Source organism: Ovis aries, chromosome 4 (genome assembly GCF_016772045.2).
Source record: "Ovis aries strain OAR_USU_Benz2616 breed Rambouillet chromosome 4, ARS-UI_Ramb_v3.0, whole genome shotgun sequence".
In the NCBI taxonomy this organism is placed as follows: Eukaryota; Metazoa; Chordata; class Mammalia; order Artiodactyla; family Bovidae; genus Ovis; species Ovis aries.
In genome coordinates, this window is record NC_056057.1 from 83,379,877 (window position 1) to 83,397,456 (window position 17,580).

Below are 17,580 nucleotides of genomic sequence, written 5' to 3' on the forward strand. Positions count from 1 at the left end.
CCCCTCTCCCAGGTATATGTATACCTCAAATTATTTTGTTAAAGCTACTTTTCCTGCTTATTCTGCAGGGGACCCTGTGCTAAATACTTTGCAAACTTTATTTCTCACAGTGGACTATAAACTTGCCCATTCAACTGCCAGAGAAATGGAATCTCTTTACAGGTTAGCTTGCACCAGGCCCCACTGTACCAGGTGGAGCTTTTGAGTGGAGGTCTGCTCATTCCAAGTGTGTGTGCGTTTCCCACTAGGTCCTGTTGCTCCTCGTGCTGTGCCCAAACCCCAGTGCTTGCAAATTCTGTTGATGGTATAAATTAGCCATATTCTAAACACACAAGGAAAATTCATGACTAAAAGTAGGTTGCAGCACAAATTTCAGGAAGTGCAAAATCTTTTTGCAAAGTATATATACTATACACATTTCATAAAACAGATATTTGCCAAAATCACATTTCAAATGATGGGCTTAAGATTTCATTGCAAATTAGGCAGGAAAATTGGAATGGAATCAGATCACTTACTCTCAGCTTATCACCAATGCTACCTAAATCTGATTATTAAATACTTATCTATATGGCATCAAATAAGCTAAGCTAATGCACATTAAATTTTTCCTTTTTGATGGACATAAAAATTTTTGAACAAAGATACACTGGCCAAATCACATAAATAAGAAAACAGCAGAAATATTAGAAGGTAATGAAGGAAGAAGAATGAGAAGCACGAGTTTTGACAGACAAATACTGACCCATCTTTCCCAACCAGCTGGGGTTCTCTAAGCATGCATGCTCAGTTGTGTCCAACTCTTCTTGATCCCATCAACTGTAGGCCACCAGGCTCCTTTGTCCATGGGATTTCCCAGGCAAGAAGACTGGAGCAGGTTGCCATTTCTTCCTCCAGGGGATCTTCCCAACTTAGGGATCAAACTCAAGTTTCCTGCATTGGCAGGCAGATTTGTTTACCACTAGTACCACCTGAGAAGTTGGGGATGTCATTTATAAATTGCCAGGCTTAACTAGGCCACTTAGCAAAAAAATTTTGGTGAGAGACTTGTCCAGGAGAGAAAAAACCTTTGACAATGAAAGCTAGCCTCTACCGAGGGTTTTCTCTCTGCTATGAACTGGGAACAGTGTAACAGGTATCGTCACATTTAATCTTGTAAAGAATCATACGAGGAAGATATTCTTATTCAACAAAGGAGGAAATTGAGGTTCCCAAAGGATAAGTAACTTGCCCTAGTTATCGACTGATCTATCTATCTATCCATCCATCCATCCAGGGGTTACCAACCCTGGGCCCTGGACTGGCAGTGGTCCTTGGCCTGTTAGAACTGCGCTGCACAACAGGACGTGATTCTCCCCATCTCTCACATCACCACGAACTCTCTCCTGTGAGATCAGTGGTGGCATTAGATTCTCAAACTAGATTCTCATATATCACAAGGTAATAATAACAGAAATAAAGTGCACGATAAATGTAATGTGCCTGAATATCCTAAAACCAACCCTCCATCTCTGGAAAAATTATACTCCACAAAACAATTGCTGGTGCTAAAAAGGTTGGGAACTCCTGTACCTATCACTGAAATAAAACTTTACAGAACAGTGATTGCCCTCACTGAGATTCTTTGCATAGCAATGTTTTTTTTCCACTATATATCATGGTTAACATTTCCATTAAGGAATTGAAAAATAGCTGAGTAGCCTAGAAGACTTTTGCAAATTGGCTAAAAATTCTGTTGAGCACCAAAACTGCTGGTTTGCCAAATTTCTCTGGTTGATATAATTCTCACTATTCTTGGCACTGCTCTAGCAGATTCTAATGAGGATGAAGTTTTTGAAAGGTATAGTAAAAGGGATAGGGTTTCTATTAAGGAAGCAATATGGAATTGTATCTTATAAGGAAGCAATATGGAATTGTGTGTTATTTTTCAAATTATATCACAAATATTCCTTTCCATAACGTTCTGCAACATTCTATTTTATTCTATTTTTTTAAATAAATGCTACCATTATTTCACTTTGATTGATTTCATGACTCTGGAAAGAAATTAACATTTTAAAAATGAAATACAAAAGAACGGGATAGAAAATTTTTTGATATAAAGGTCACCTTGCTGAGCTAAGTCAATAAATTTGAAAATTTGGGTTTCTCTTCATCTATATCTCTCATGGGATAGCCACAAAAAAGAAGCATACTTTATTGATCAACAAATTAACATAACAGTCAGAAATATATTATGTACAATGTGCTGCTTTTTATTAAAACTATGACTTTTCAGGAAAGATGGAGGTCTGTTTCATTGGTTGGGGTCTTATCCTGGTGTTATAAACAATTAAGTACACAGGGCATTATAGAGCCAGATGTACGAAGTTTCATATAGTACTGAATTTGTTTCATAAATATTATCATTTACAAGGAATTAATGGGCTTCTGGTCAGTAAATGGTGTAATGCTTGTCAAGCTCTGGTAAAGAAGTATTAGCATAAAATTCCTCCGTACCATGCAGCACATTAACTTTTATAACACACCATTGCAAATAGCATCATATAAGGGCCTTGCGTGCCCCTTCTCTAAGACCTTCAATTCATCACAGACTCCTTCCTTTTCTATGAATTCCAAAGTCTTAGTTTTATCAAACATTACCTTGTATTTGAACCATTTATAGCATTTACTTTTACCAACCTGGAGATATGATAGGGCTTCCAAGGTGGTGCTAGTGGTAAAGAGCCTACCTGCCAATTCAAGGGACTGCTTCCCTGGTGGCTCAGAGGTTAAAGCATCTGCCTAGAATGCGGGAGACCCAGGTTCGATCCCTGGGTTGGGAAGATCTCCTGGAGAAGGAAATGGCAACCTACTCCGGTAGTCTTGCCTGGAGAATCCCATGGAGGGAAGGAGCCTGGTGGGCTACAGTTCACAGGGTCGCAAAGTCAGACACGATTGAGCGACTTCACTTTCACTTTCGAGAGACATGCAGTTTCGATTTCTGGGTCAGAAAGATGCCCTGGAGGAGGATATGGCAACCCACTTAAGTATTCTTGCCTGGAGAATTCTATGGACAGAGGAGCCTGGTGGGCTATGGTCCATAAGGTAGCAAAGAGTCGGACACAGCTGAAGCAACTTAGCACTCAATCATGGAGATATGATATGATAATGAACCAAAGCCACTACTAATTTTGGTCTGAAATAAAATTACTTTTCCATAAATCAGATTTTCAGGCTTGTAAACTCACTTTTAATTTTTACTGAAGCAACACAGCAGCAGATTTTAAGTCAAGTAGAACAAAGCTTATAGGAGAAACTGCTTACCCTGCCCCTTCTTCTTTGCTCCTTAGTTCCCCTCCATACTCATATTTCTAAATAAGATGCTCACCATTCTATTTCTTGATTTTCCTATTTTAGCTATTATTTATAGCTTTCTCATTTGGAAGATGAGAACTTACTTCTCTATCCCATTTTCTCTCTCCCTTGCTCCATTCTTCTTTTGGCTCCCTCCCCAAATAATGACACCACTGCTTTTGAATAAGTCAGTCTTTGATGTTTACATTATTGTTGTTATGTACTTGTTCCCAACTAATACAGTGAGCAATTATTATATTTACTTATTTCTTTAAAATTTTGGTAATAATTACCTTGTCTATTTATTTAGTAATTCTCTATCCACGTATTATTGTTTCTTCTCCCAAACTCTATAAAATGCCCTCAATGTTGTTGAACACATCAGGCATCTTGACAGTGCCCTTTCAAACTTGTGAGACAGCCCTGAATGCCCCAACATTCTCCAGTTTCAAATGGAAATGCCTGTTCTCCAGGCCTTGTTTACCATCCTCCTGGTAATTCTCTCCCTCCCTCTGGATCGCAGCTCCTATGGCTCTCAGTCCACCCTTCTTGGTTTATCCTCTCATTTTGGTGGAGGACATCCTTCAGGAGCTCCCCAAGAAGCAGTTTATGGGAGATACATTTTTTGAAAACTGAACACTATCTCTTACCTTGTAGAATTCTAAGCATTGCTCTATTGTCATCTAAGCTCTTAAGTTACATCAAGAAAATGAACACCATCTCAATTCTTGATATGTGCCCCTTTTGTTGTTTCTGAAAATGTTCAGAATGCTCTAAAATGTCATAATGCCACAATATTTTGTCATCCATTATATCCAAGGTATGTAGCAGACTTTTTGATCTTTGATCTGGAAGCTCATGTCCTTCATTTATGGGCAATTAGTTTGTGCTACTTCTTTGATAGTTTCCTCCCTTTTATATTCTGCATTCTTCTTGCACTGTTCCTGTTAATTAGATGGTGAATTTCTCGGTTCTACCCTCTTATTTTGAAAGTATTCTATCTTATGCTCAGTCTCTACTTTTCTGAAAATGAACCACAGATTTCAATTCTCTCTTCCAAACCTTCAACTTAATTTTAATTTCAACTGTCATATATATAATATACATATATATATTTTTTTTATTTCAAAGAGCTTTCTCTTGATCTCTGAACGTCCCTTTCCTGTAGCACTCCTTTCTTGTTTCATAATTGTAGTATCTTAGGTTGCTGAGGGGATTATTATTTTCTTCAAATTTTATCTTAGTCCATATTTAGTTCTAAGCGCAGGCGGCTGCGACTGGCCAGCAGCTGTGACCGGCACACTGAGCGCGGCTGAAAGGAGCTACTCCACGTCCGAGGTCGGGGCAGTGGCCGAGAGTTCCAGGCTGTAAGGGCACAGAATGGCTGAGAGGAGCTACCCCGCGTCCGAGGTAGGGGCGGCCGGGAGGAGCAACCCCACATCCAAGGAGTGGTGGCTGCGCAGGTGCAGGAGGGCCTAGAGGAGCTATCCCACGTTGAAGGTCAGGAAGGGCAGCGGTAAGGAGATACCCTTTGTCCAAGGTAAGGAGCAGCAGCTGTGCTTTGCTGGAGCAGCCGTGAAGAGATATCCCACGCCCAAGGTAAGAGAAACCCAAGTAAGATCGTAGGTATTGCAGGAGGGCATCAGAGGGCAGACACACTGAAACCATACTCACAGAAAACTAGTCAATCTAATCACACTAGGACCACAGCCTTGTCTAACTCAATGAAACCAAGCCATGCCTGCAGGGCAACCCAAGACGCGCGGGTCATGGTGGGGAGGTCTGACAGAATGCGGTCCACTGGAGAAGGGAATGGCAAACCACTTCAGTATTCTTGCCTTGAGAACCCCATGGACAGTATGAAAAGGCAAAATGATAGGATACTGAAAGAGGAACTCCCCAGGTCAGTAGGTGCCCAATATGCTGCTGGAGATCAGTGGAGAAATAACTCCAGAAGAATGAAGGGATGGAGCCAAAGCAAAAACAATACCCAGTTGTGGATGTGACTGGTGATAGAAGCAGGGTCCGATGCTGTAAAGAGCAATACTGCATAGGAACCGGGAATGTCAGGTCCATGAATCAAGGCAACCTGGAAGTGGTCGAACAAGAGATGGCAAGAGTGAACATCGACATTCTAGGAATCAGCGAACTAAAATGGACTGGAATGGGTGAATTTAACTCAGATGACCATTATATCTACTACTGCGGGCAGGAATCCCTCAGAAGAAATGGAGTAGGCATCGTGGTCAACAAAAGAGTCCAAAATGCAGTACTTGGATGCAGTCTCAAAAACGACAGAATGACCTCTGTTCGTTTCCAAGGCAAACCATTCAATGTCACAGTAATCCAAGTCTATGCCCCAACCAGTAATGCTGAAGAAGCTGAAGTTGAATGGTTTTATGAAGACCCACAAGACCTTTTAGAACTAACACCCTCAAACATGTCCTTTTCATTATAGGGGACTGGAATGCAAAGGTAGGAAGTAAAGAAACACCTGGAGTAACAGGCAAATTTGGCCTTGGAATGTGGAACGAAGCAGGGCAAAGACTAATGGAGTTTTGCCAAGAAAATGCACTGGTCATAGCAAACACCCTCTTCCAACAACACAAGAGAAGACTCTACACATGGACATCACCAGATGGTCAACACCGAAATCAGACTGATTATATCCTTTGCAGCCTAAATGGAGAAGCTCTATACAGTCAACAAAAACAAGACCAGGAGCTGACTGTGGCTCAGATCATGAACTCCTTATTACCAAATTCAGACTTAAACTGAAGAAAGTAGGGAAAACCACTAGACGATTCAGGTATGACCTAAATCAAATCCCTTATGATTATACAGTGGAAGTGAGGAATAGATTTAAGGGACTAGATCTGATAGATAGAGTGCCTGATGAACTATGGAATGAGGTTCGTGACATTGTACAGGAGACAGGGATCAAGACCATCCCCATGGAAAAGAAATGCAAAAAACCAAAATGGCTGTCTGGGGAGGCCTTACAAATAGCTGTGAAAATAAGAGAGGTGAAAAACAAATGAGAAAAGGAAAGATATAAGCATCTGAAAGCGGAGTTCCAAAGAATAGCAAGAAGAGATAAGAAAGCCTTCTTTAGTGATCAATGCAAAGAAATAGAGAAAAACAATAGAATGGGAAAGACTAGAGATCTCTTCAAGAAAATTAGAGATACCAAGGGAACATTTCATGCAAAGATGGGCTCGATAAAGGACAGAAATGGTATGGATCTAACAGAAGCAGAAGATCTTAAGAAGAGGTGGCAAGAATACACAGAAGAACTGTGCAAAAAAGATCTTCATGACCCAGATAATCACAATGGCATGATCACTCACCTAGAGCCAGACATCCTGGAATGTGAAGTCAAGTGGGCCTTAGAAAGCATCACTATGAACAAAGCTAGTGGAGGTGATGGAATTCCAGTGGAGCTATTTCAAATCCTGAAAGATGATGCTGTGAAAGTGCTGCACTCAATATGCCAACAAATTTGGAAAACTCAGCAGTGGCCACAGGACTGGAAAAGGTCGGTTTTCATTCCAATCCAAAAGAAAGGCAATGCCAGAGAATGCTCAAACTACCGCACAATTGCACTCATCTCCCATGCTAGTAAAGTAATGCTCAAAATTCTCCAAGCCAGGCTTCAGCAATATGTGAACCGTGAACTTCCTGATGTTCAAGCTGGGTTTAGAAAAGGCAGAGGAACCAGAGATCAAATTGTCAACATCCCCTGGATCATGGAAAAAGCAAGAGAGTTCCAGAAAAACATCTATTTCTGCTTTATTGACTATGCCAAAGCCTTTGACTGTGTGGATCACAATAAAGTGTGGAAAATTCTTCAAGAGATGGGAATACCAGACCACCTGACCTGTCTCTTGAGAAACCTGTATGCAGGTCAGGAAGCAACAGTTAGAACTGGACATGGAACAACAGACTGGTTCCAAATAGGAAAAGGAGTACATCAAGGCTGTATATTGTCACCCTGCTTATTTAACTTATATGCAGAATACATCATGAGAAACACTGGACTGGAAGAAGCACAAGCTGGAATCAAGATTGCTGGGAGAAATATCAGTAACCTCAGATATGCAGATGATACCACCCTTATGGCAGAAAGTGAAGAGGAACTAAAAAGCCTCTTGATGAAAGTGAAAGTAGAGAGTGAAAAAGTTGGCTTAAAGCTCAACATTCAGAAAACAAAGATCATGGCATCCAGTCCCATCACTTCATGGGAAATAGATGGGGGAAACAGTGGAAACAGTGTCAGACTTTATTTTGGGGGGCTCCAAAATCACTGCAGATGTTGGTTGCAGCCATGAAATCAAAAGACACTTACTCTTTGGAAGAAAAGCTATGACCAACCTAGATAGCATATTCAAAAGCAGAGACACTACTTTGCCGACTAAGGTCCATCTAGTCAAGGCTATGGTTTTCCCTGTGGTCATGTATGGATGTGAGAGTTGGACTGTGAAGAAGGCTGAGCGCTGAAGAATTGATGCTTTTGAACTGTGGTGTTGGGGAAGACTCTTGAGAGTCCCTTGGACTGCAAGGAGATCCAACCAGTCCATTCTGAAGGAGATCAGTCCTGGGATTTCTTAGGAGGGAATGATGCTGAAGCTGAAACTCCAGTACTTTGGCCACCTCATGTGAAGAGCTGAGTCATTGGAAAAGACTCTGATGCTGGGAGGGATTAGGGGCAGGAGGAGAAGGGGACGACAGAGGATGAGATGCCTGGATGGCATCATGGACTCAATGGACGTGAGTCTGGGTGAACTCCGGGAGTTGGTGATAGACAGGGAGGCCTGGCGTGCTGTGATTCATGGGGTGGCAAAGAGAGCGACTGAACTGAACTGATATTTAGTTCCATTTTTCAGAACTCCTCCCCCACAGCTGTTTCTTTATCATGTTCCCTTCATATTGCAGGTTTTCCTCTAATATTAGGTAATCCTTAGCTGTCAGTAGGTATATAAAAGTACAGCAATAAAACACTGATTGAGCCCACTATACACTGGTAGATTTTATCAGCTTACAATTTATTAGGTAGAGAACCAGGCATTTTGCTGGGGAACACTCAATGTCATCCCAGTAGGTTTTTTCCACTGGACTTCCACCATTTCTCCAGAGAAGTTTCCTCCAATCTTCTGTTTACGGGAAAATGTGGTGGTGGTGGTGATATGAGGGAGGAAGACTAACTACTGGTGTTCCAGAGGCTGAACAGGGATTGGGAATCGAGAGTCCAACTTCTGTAGGTCCGCTTCTCACTCAGCGCCTTCGTTTTCAGACCTTTGGCTTCCCCCTTACTAGTCTGGTTGTTCCTGGATGTCTGGGTTGGTCTGACTCTCTTTGTTTCAGTTTCCCTAGAGAATGAGGTTGCTATCTCCACTGGGCTGGGGAGAAATCACTCACTTTCTGAGGGGGGTTGAAAAAAAAGTCTTGGAGCTCCAATTGCCCTTTATAAGATTTCAACCAATCCTCTTGTTTCCCTAACATACACTGTGCAGAGGGATTAGGCATCTCCAAGTTCCAGAGAGGACCGGGGCCTCTGGCACGTGAATTGGCTGCAGTAAGGGCTCCACTGTCTTTTCTCAGTTACATCAGTTATTACTCATCCATTTCCCCTCTTCTAAAAGCTTGTTGACAGACCCTATTCAGGACCATCTCCTCTTTCCTCCTCTTTGTCGTTAGAGTTTTATACCTTTAAAAATTCCTTTGTGGTTATTATTGTGTTTTGGTAGCAAGTAGAGAGAAATGCATGTGTTCTCAATCTCTCATATTTAACCAAAAGTCTTCTGTCATGCTTTCATTTGGTTTTGTTTGTTTGTTTTATCTCTCGCCTGGGGCTATCAATTTGGGACTTGGTTTTCTGGGGAGGATAATTTGGTAACTCAAGTTTTGTCCTTTCCTTGTGAGTCATTTCTGTTTACTTCTCTGCTGCTCCACATCCCCAAGCTCAGGCTTTCAGCAACTACACAGATTTATTATCATAGGAATTTATTATACAAGTGAAGCAATAATTTATTTGCTATTAAGTAATTTTCTGGGTACACACTGGTGAATTCTTTTGAAATAAGCCTATCTTTCAAAAAACACAAAATTGATAAGCGACTTTTGGCTGTAATTCACTTTGAAAAGGGAGTTTTCTCAAGTTCCACGTACAAATAAGAAGGTAACCACAACATAAAGTCATTTCAGAGAAATCAGAATAGGTGTTTAATTCACCCTTGAACCCCTAAAATTTCTTCCTAAAATTCCTTTTGTTTTTCTGTCTAAGACTTTTTCTCCTTGATGTGCAAATACTCTTCGAAGGTGTTATATAAAAATCTGAGTATAAATGAAAAATCTGAAGATTTTTTATTTGGAGAGGCATTATCAAGGTACCTAACACCAGAGGGAAGAGGGAAAGATGTTCTGGAAAAAGAGAAGGGCATAGGTCTGCAGAGAGTGAAAGCACCAAATATCCTGTTAAAGTGGTTGAAAGTGTTAGCTGCTCAGTCATGTCTGATTCTTTGCGACCCCATGGACTGTAGCCTGTCAGACTCCTCTGTCCATGGAATTCTCCAGGCAAGAATACTGGAGTGGGCAACCATTCCCTTCTCCAGGATATCTTCCCTACCCAGGGATCTAACTTGCATCTCCAGCATTGCAGGCAGATTCTTTACTGTCTGAGCCACCATGGCAGGGACGTTATGGAGCTTAGATCAGTAGTTTAGAGGAAAAGAGAAGGGCTTTGGGGATTGGAAAGACTTGGCTTCAAATCCTCCTTTCCTCATTGTTCGTTGTTGTTGTTACTGTTTGTTTGTTTGTTTGTTTTTAAGTTATACCCAGATTTTTATTTTAAAAATCTGATCTGCTAACTTAGTGTTTTCCGCCAAGTCAAGAAGCAGAAAACTTCACAGTCTTCACAATCTTTTGCTTAGGTGCTGCCTCTGTGGGAGCCTTTGCAGCAGCCATTCCTGTCCTTTGAGATGCTTGCATAGCCTATTTTGCTTCCTTAGCAGCCCTGATAGTTTGTTCTCATTGAACCTTTCTAACCTGGGTTTCTGATTCCTCTTTGCCATTGTATCAGCAAGAGATGCTCGAGTTATGGCACTCTGGAATTCAATTGCATGGCGGGCTCTTTTCTCATTTATGGGTTGTGTAATATTAAACAGTTAACCTATTTCTTCATTTTCTCATCTGCAGAAAATAGATGATAGCCATGTCAAGGTGTTGTGGGATTAAATGAGATTATATATGTAAAGTGCTTAGTAAAGTGCCTGGCATCACATAAATGCTCAATAAATGATAGTGATAATGATAACAACTGCCTTGCCAAATTGAACTAGAGATGGCTCTGAATGTCTCAGTGCCAAAGATAAAACCCAGGTACAGATCTGCTGAGTAGATGTACCCTACTTTACTGTAAGAAAATGAATGAGTTAGTTAACTAAGAACAATCTCTTACTTTCTCATCTGTAAATGGGAACAAGTGCTCAAGAGTTGAATTTGGCCCATAACCAATAAATGCTTCCATAATTCAGATAAGAATAGCCACTGACAGAGCCACAAACCTACATTATACAAAGAGAAGATGCCTTTTTTAAAAGGAGATCTTTCTTCATTTTATTTTTGCCATATCCTCTCATTCTTCCCCCTGTTAAAAATAGTCATATCTGAAGGTGTGGTCCATGTATACAATGGAATATTACTCAGCCATAAAAAAGAATGAAATAATGCCATTTGCATCAACATGTATGGACCTAAAGATTGTCATACTAAGTGAGGTAAGCCAGACAGAAAAGACAAATATGCGATATCACATATATGCGGAATCTAAAAATAAGGTACAAAAGATATTTTTTACAAAACAGAAATAGACTCACAGACACAGAAAACAAACTTATGGATACTAAAGGGGAAAGGGGGAGGAATAAATTAGGAGCTTGAGATTAACATAAACACACTGCTATATGTAAAAAAGATAACCAACAAGGACCTATTGTATCACACAAGGACCTATACTCAATATTTGCAATAAATTATGTATACTATACCCCTGAAGCTAAAACAACATTGTAAATCAACTATACTTCAATTTTTGAAAAATGATGGCATGTGGGAAACAAATAAACCTGACACCTGAGTTCAGGGAGCTTCAACTTGATCAACAACTACATTTCCTCGAAACACAACTTGACTTTTGTCTCAGTAAATACAGAAAAGTTTTCTGCTCTCACTTCTAAAGAGTTCCAGGCAATCAAAGACACCTCTGTGGATTAGGTAAGCCCTGGTCTGGCTGTTGTAGATGTGAAATCTCAGTGGGAGGTAGACGAGCAGCCTCCAGAGAGGTATAAGGAGGGACTTCTAACTGGAGCTGCCACTTTGGAGCTCCAAATATTGGAAAACAAGCACAGAGGAGGAATGAAGAGAAACATAAATCGAAGGCATAGTGGAAAAGCTTTGAAGGTTTTGAGGAAAGCTGAGATTTAATAAAGATGAAGCTGAAGTTCACCAAGAAAAAAGACAGGGTGCTCATCACACCTCCTGACACCTCACCAAGTAATAACTGAGAGATTAGTTATTAGTATTAAAAGAGAGAGCTGAATAATGTTGGACAGAAAGTCAGGAGACCTCAGTTGGGTAAGGCTTCCCCTCAAGGATCATGGGATCCAATCCGGTCTCATAGTTCTCGTTTGCGAATGAAGAGTAAGGCCAATACTCCTAAAGGCTCGCTTTCTGTGTTGACCTAATAATGGGGGTATCTCTTCTCTCTTTACAACAGGGAATATAAACTGTTAATTACATGTATTTTAACTGCTATTATGTATTTTAGCTGCCTAAATCTGTATAATTTACACCTGTGTAAATTAAAGGAGTACAGACATATAACACAAGCACAAACCTGTACCTACCTACCTAGCTATCTACATATGAACTCATATAAGTATTTAAGTAATTTGTCATGCGTCTTCTATAAAATTTAAAATTCCTCTTTGGCTAAGATACCTTGGGAATTTCTCTAATTAGCAGCACAGTGCTCACAACACAAAAAATTATTATTAAACATTAAAGGACAATCATCTTCTTTTGCCATAAGAGTTAATAACTTCATTTTAATAGCATAAAACTATAATTCTGCATCTTGCCAGCAACAATTTTTTAAAATGAAATTCGTTGCCTTTAATACAATCAAAAATCAGTTCCATTTTCTTTTTTTCCCCAGAAAACTCACGTTTTTATTAACTTGGAGTGATGATTTCCATGTGAATGATACTGTTTATCTGCACTTTCCCCACATTTGACCTCATTTCTTCTAAGAAATATGGAATATTGCTTTGGGCCTTAGAAAGGCAAGGGGCTGGAGGAAGTTTCTATTAGAATAATCACCACCTAAAGAGGTTTAAGACTCACCTACCCATTGACCCATGAAGGGTACATGCTAAATTCCTACAGTCAAATATTCATTCTAACCCTTAAGAATAAATGAATGAGCTTACCTCTTATTTAAATTACTCTAAGATGGATAAGATTTTTACTATCAGGTGAAAGGTGATAATTATGGCCACCATCACCATCACTTGTCTGTTCATGATGACAAAAATAACAAATAAATTTGGCTATATCCAATCACTTCCCCTGTAATATTTGTGTGCATGTGTGTGAGAGAGATCTAAGTACTTTTGTGTGCAATTCCATGTCCATATTCAATACACGCTTACCTATGTACAAAAGCATTCATGCGTTTTTGTAAACTTTAGTCTAGCACCCTGGTGGACCTCAGATTAGGGTTTTATTAAAGTACTACTTAAGAGGTACAACTCTGACCACCCCATATATCATAAGTATGATGTGAGGGGAGTTTTCCTGGAATTTTTTTTCTGGTAAGTGGTACTTATGCACTCTTCACGTGGTCACCTTCAGTCAGCCTATAACCACACAATGCACCATGTTGGAAGCAAATGTAGTTTGGTGAATCTCCATTATAAGCTTGGTTCACAGATTATTTTGATCTAGGGTAGATGTTATTGAACTGAGGCACTTCCCTAGGTTATAGTAAGGAAAGATGAACTGTTTCTGAGGCTCAGTCCCTGAAAAACCAATTTGCAATGAAAATAAACAAATCTAGGATGAGAGATGCAATAATATCACAGCCAATTTGCCCTCAATTTCTACCTCATTTGTGAGTTGACTGGGGAGGTAGCCAGGTCATCAGGAGTCATGATCTTACTTTGACTCACTTACGCTCTTATTTCCTTTCTTTAGCTTAAAAAAAAAATCTTCTACTCCCTCAACTCTTCTCTTCTCGAATAATCTTTTTATACTGATTGAGAGGAAAAGATGAGGTATGTTTTCCCTTAATGGGCTGCCTCAAGGAGTAGCCTGAGCTGATGCAGCCAGGAACCTTTGAGACATCAACTCTTAACACAGGAAAAGATTGTTTGGTGGTATTGTTTTAAAAGTCTACCAAATGTTGCATATTCATTTCACTTATGTTTTCCTTTCCTATTCCTGATGCTTAAAAAATTAGTATCACAGTAATCCAAGTCTATGCCCTGACCAGCAATGCTAAAGAAGCTGAAGTTGAGCAATTCTGTGAAGACCTAAAAGACCTAGAACTAACACACAAAAAAGACGTCCTTTTCATATAGGGGACTGGAATGCAAAGGTAGGAAGTCAAGAGATACCTGGAGAGACAAATTTGACCTTGGAGTACAAAATGAAGCAGGTCACAGGCTAACAAAGTTTTGCCAAGAGAATACATTGGTCATAGCAAACACCCTCTTCCAACAAAACAAGAGAGGACTCTACACATGGGCATCACCAGATGGTCAGTATCAAAATCAGATTGATTATATTCTTTGCAGCTAAAGATGGAGAAGTTCTATACAGTCAGCAAAAATAAGACCAGGAGCTGACTGTGTCTCACACTTACTGCCAAATTCAGACTTACCTTGAAGAAAGTAGGGAAAACCACTAGACCACTCAGGTATGACCTAAATCAAATCCCTTATGATTATACATTGGAAGTGAGGAATAGATTTAAGGGCCTAGATCTGATAGACAGAGTGACTGAAGAACTATGGACAGAGGTTCGTGACATTGTACAGGAGACAGTGATCAAGACCATCCCCAAGAAAAAGAAATGCAAAAAGGCAAGATGGTTGTCTGAGGAGGCCTTACGTATAGCTGTGAAAAAAGAGAAGTGAAAGGCAAAAGAGAAAAGGAAAAATGTACCTATTTGAATGCAGAGTTCCAAGGGAAAGATAAGAAAGATGAGATAAGATAAGAAAGCCTTTCTCAGCAATCAGTCCAAAGAAAAAGAGGAAAATAATAGAATGGGAAAGACTAGAGATCTCTTCAAGAAAATTAGATACCAAGGGAACATTTCATGCAAAGATGGGCACAATAAAGGACAGAAATGGTATGGACCTAACAGAAGCAGAAGATATTAAGAAGAGGTGGCAAGAATACATAGAAGAACTGTATAAAAAAGATCTTCACGACCCAGATAACCACATGGTATGATAACTTACCTAGAGCCAGACATCCTGGAATGTGAAGTCAAGTGGGCCTTAGAAAGCATCACTATGAACAAAGCTAGTGGAGGTGATGGAATTCCAGTGGAGCTATTTCAAATCCTGAAAGATGATGCTGTGAAAGTGCTGCACTCAATATGCAGGCAAATTTGGAAAATTCAGCAGTGGCCACAGAACGGGAATGGTCAGTTTTCATTCCAATCCCAAAGAAAGGCAATGCCAAAAAATGATCAAACTGCCACACAATTGCACCCATCTCACATGCTAGCAAAGTAATGCTTGAAATTCTCCAAGCCAGGCTTCTTCAACGGTATGTGAACTGTGAATTTCCAGATGTTCAAGGTGGACTTAGAAAAGGCAGAGGAACCAAAGTTCAAATTGCCAACATCTGTTGGATCATCGAAGAAGCAATGGAATACCAGAAAAACATCTATTTCTGCTTTATTGACTACACCAAAGCCTTTGACTGTGTGGATCACAACAAACTGTGTAAAACTCTTAAAGAGATGGGAATACCACACCACCTTACCTGCCTCCTGAGAAATCTGTACGCAGGTCAGGAAGTAACAGTTAGAACTGGACATGGAACAACAGACTGGTTCCAAATTGGAAAAGGAGTACATCAAGGCTGTATATTGTCACCCTGCTTATTTAACTTCTATGCAGAGTACATCATGCGAAATGCCAGGCTGGATGAAGCACAAGCTGAAATCAAAACTGCCAGGAGAAATATCAATAATCTCAAATACACAGATGATACCACCCTTATGGCAGAAAGTGAAGAAGAACTAAAAAGCCTCTTGATGAAAGTGAAAGAGGAGAGTGAAATAGTTGGCTTAAAGCTTAACATTCAGAAAACTAAGATCATGGCATCCAGTCCCATCACTTCATGGCAAGCAGATGGGGAAACAATGGATACAGTGAGAGACTTTATTTTGGGGGGCTCCAAAATCACTGCAGATGGTGACTGTAGCCATGAAATTAAAAGATCCTTGCTCCTTGGAAGAAAAGCTATGACCAACCTAGACAGCAAACTAAAAAGCAGAGAAATTACCAGCAAATGTGTGTCTAGTCAAAGCTATAGTTTTTTCAGTAGTCATGTATGGATGTGACAGTTGGACTATAAAGAAAGCTGAACGCTGAAGAATTGATGCTTTTGAACTATGGTGTTGGAGAAGACTTTGAGAGTCACTTGGACAGCCAGTCCATCCTAAAGGAAATCAGTCCTGAATATTCATTGAAAGGACTGATGCTGAACCTGAAACTCCAATACTTTGGCCACCTAATGGGAAGAACCGAGTCATTGGAGAAGACCCTGATGCTGGGAAAGATTGAAGGCAGGAGGATAAGGGGATGACAGAGGATGAGATGGTTGGATGGCATCTCCAACATGATGGACATGAGTTTGAGTAGGCTCTGGGGAGTTGGTGATGGACAGGGAAGCCTGGCGTGCTGAAGTCCATGGGGTCTCAAAGAGATGGACACGACTGAACACCTGAATTGACTAAATCAAGGACACTGTCTCTCTACTTTCATTGCTTTGCAAACAATGGTGATACAGTTTCAACAACAAAAAAAGATGATACAGTTTCATAAAATGGGTAGCAAGAGACACTTGAATTTCAATTCAAGACAATGATATATTTCAAATTTTTTCCTTATGTTTCTGTTTATTTCTGTGTAATTTATATTCTGAACTGGCTCAAGAATAAAACTAGGATATTCGTGTGAGTTTTCTGATCCCTGGAAATATTTTTTCCCTGTCTATGAATGAAATTAAAATTTAAACCTTGCAACTGTCTTGTAAAAATCAAGAATAGTTAATTAGGGCATTAAAAATATAAACATCTAATCCACAATAGCTTAAGATGGCAGTATCTTTTCTCTGGGGAAGAGAAACTTTAGAATTCTGATTAGCATTGCTAATCAACACAGATCCTTTTAATACCTAGTTATCATATAGCTACATGCCAAATATAATTAATATTCCAGAGTGCAAGTCAAGATTCATTTCTGTTCATTTGATCTATGAACTTTTTCAAGCAAAACACTGATTTGTGGGGATAATTGGCCCCTGGAGGGTATAATGTATTTTTAAAGTAAAACAAAAAATACCCCACTCAATTCTCATGGCCCATGCAATTGTGGATACTTATTGAAATAGCTTACCAGTGGCAACTCAGTTTAAACAGTGTTTTTGAATGTTTCCTCTCTTCCCTGCCCACTTTTTTAGCTGTAAAATAAGTGTATTGGGAAATGAGTGGGCAAAGATGGAATTCATGATCAAGCATAGTACATCCTAGAAGCATACAATATGTCATCTACTATTAATAGATAACAGGGCTCGCATGCTACATGCTATATCCAATACACAGAAAATTTTTGTTACAGAGAATACTTCTTTGTAGAGGGATTTGTTTCAATGTGATTTTATCAGAATTCACTTATTTAAAAGTAGTATATGATCACATGTGTATTTCACCTGTTCACATCTGAAAGATTAATTTCAGTTTTTAACTTTTTGAACTGACATGGTCAGCCAGTTTTCAAATAAGCCAGCACAGGTACAAGGGCTGGCTCGTGCTTTGGGTTTAATATACAATGAGCAGTCAAGTAATGCACAAAATTATAGAATTGGAAGCGTGACCACAAAGATCATCTGAATTCCATCTCTGAGTTCCATCTGAACTCCAAGCTCTGCTTGAGGACTTTTAAT

The 17,580-nt window shown here is 39.8% G+C and overlaps 1 protein-coding gene and 1 non-coding gene across 2 annotated transcripts in view; one reads left to right on the plus strand and one right to left on the minus strand.

Moving 5' to 3' along the window:
- The window catches only part of POU6F2 (POU class 6 homeobox 2), a 398,314-nt gene that overhangs the window by 354,041 nt on the left and 26,693 nt on the right, over positions 1-17,580 (minus strand). The window lies entirely within an intron of this gene.
- Positions 2,754-2,825, plus strand: TRNAS-AGA (transfer RNA serine (anticodon AGA)). The gene has a single exon. It is a non-coding gene; the product is annotated as a tRNA-Ser (tRNA).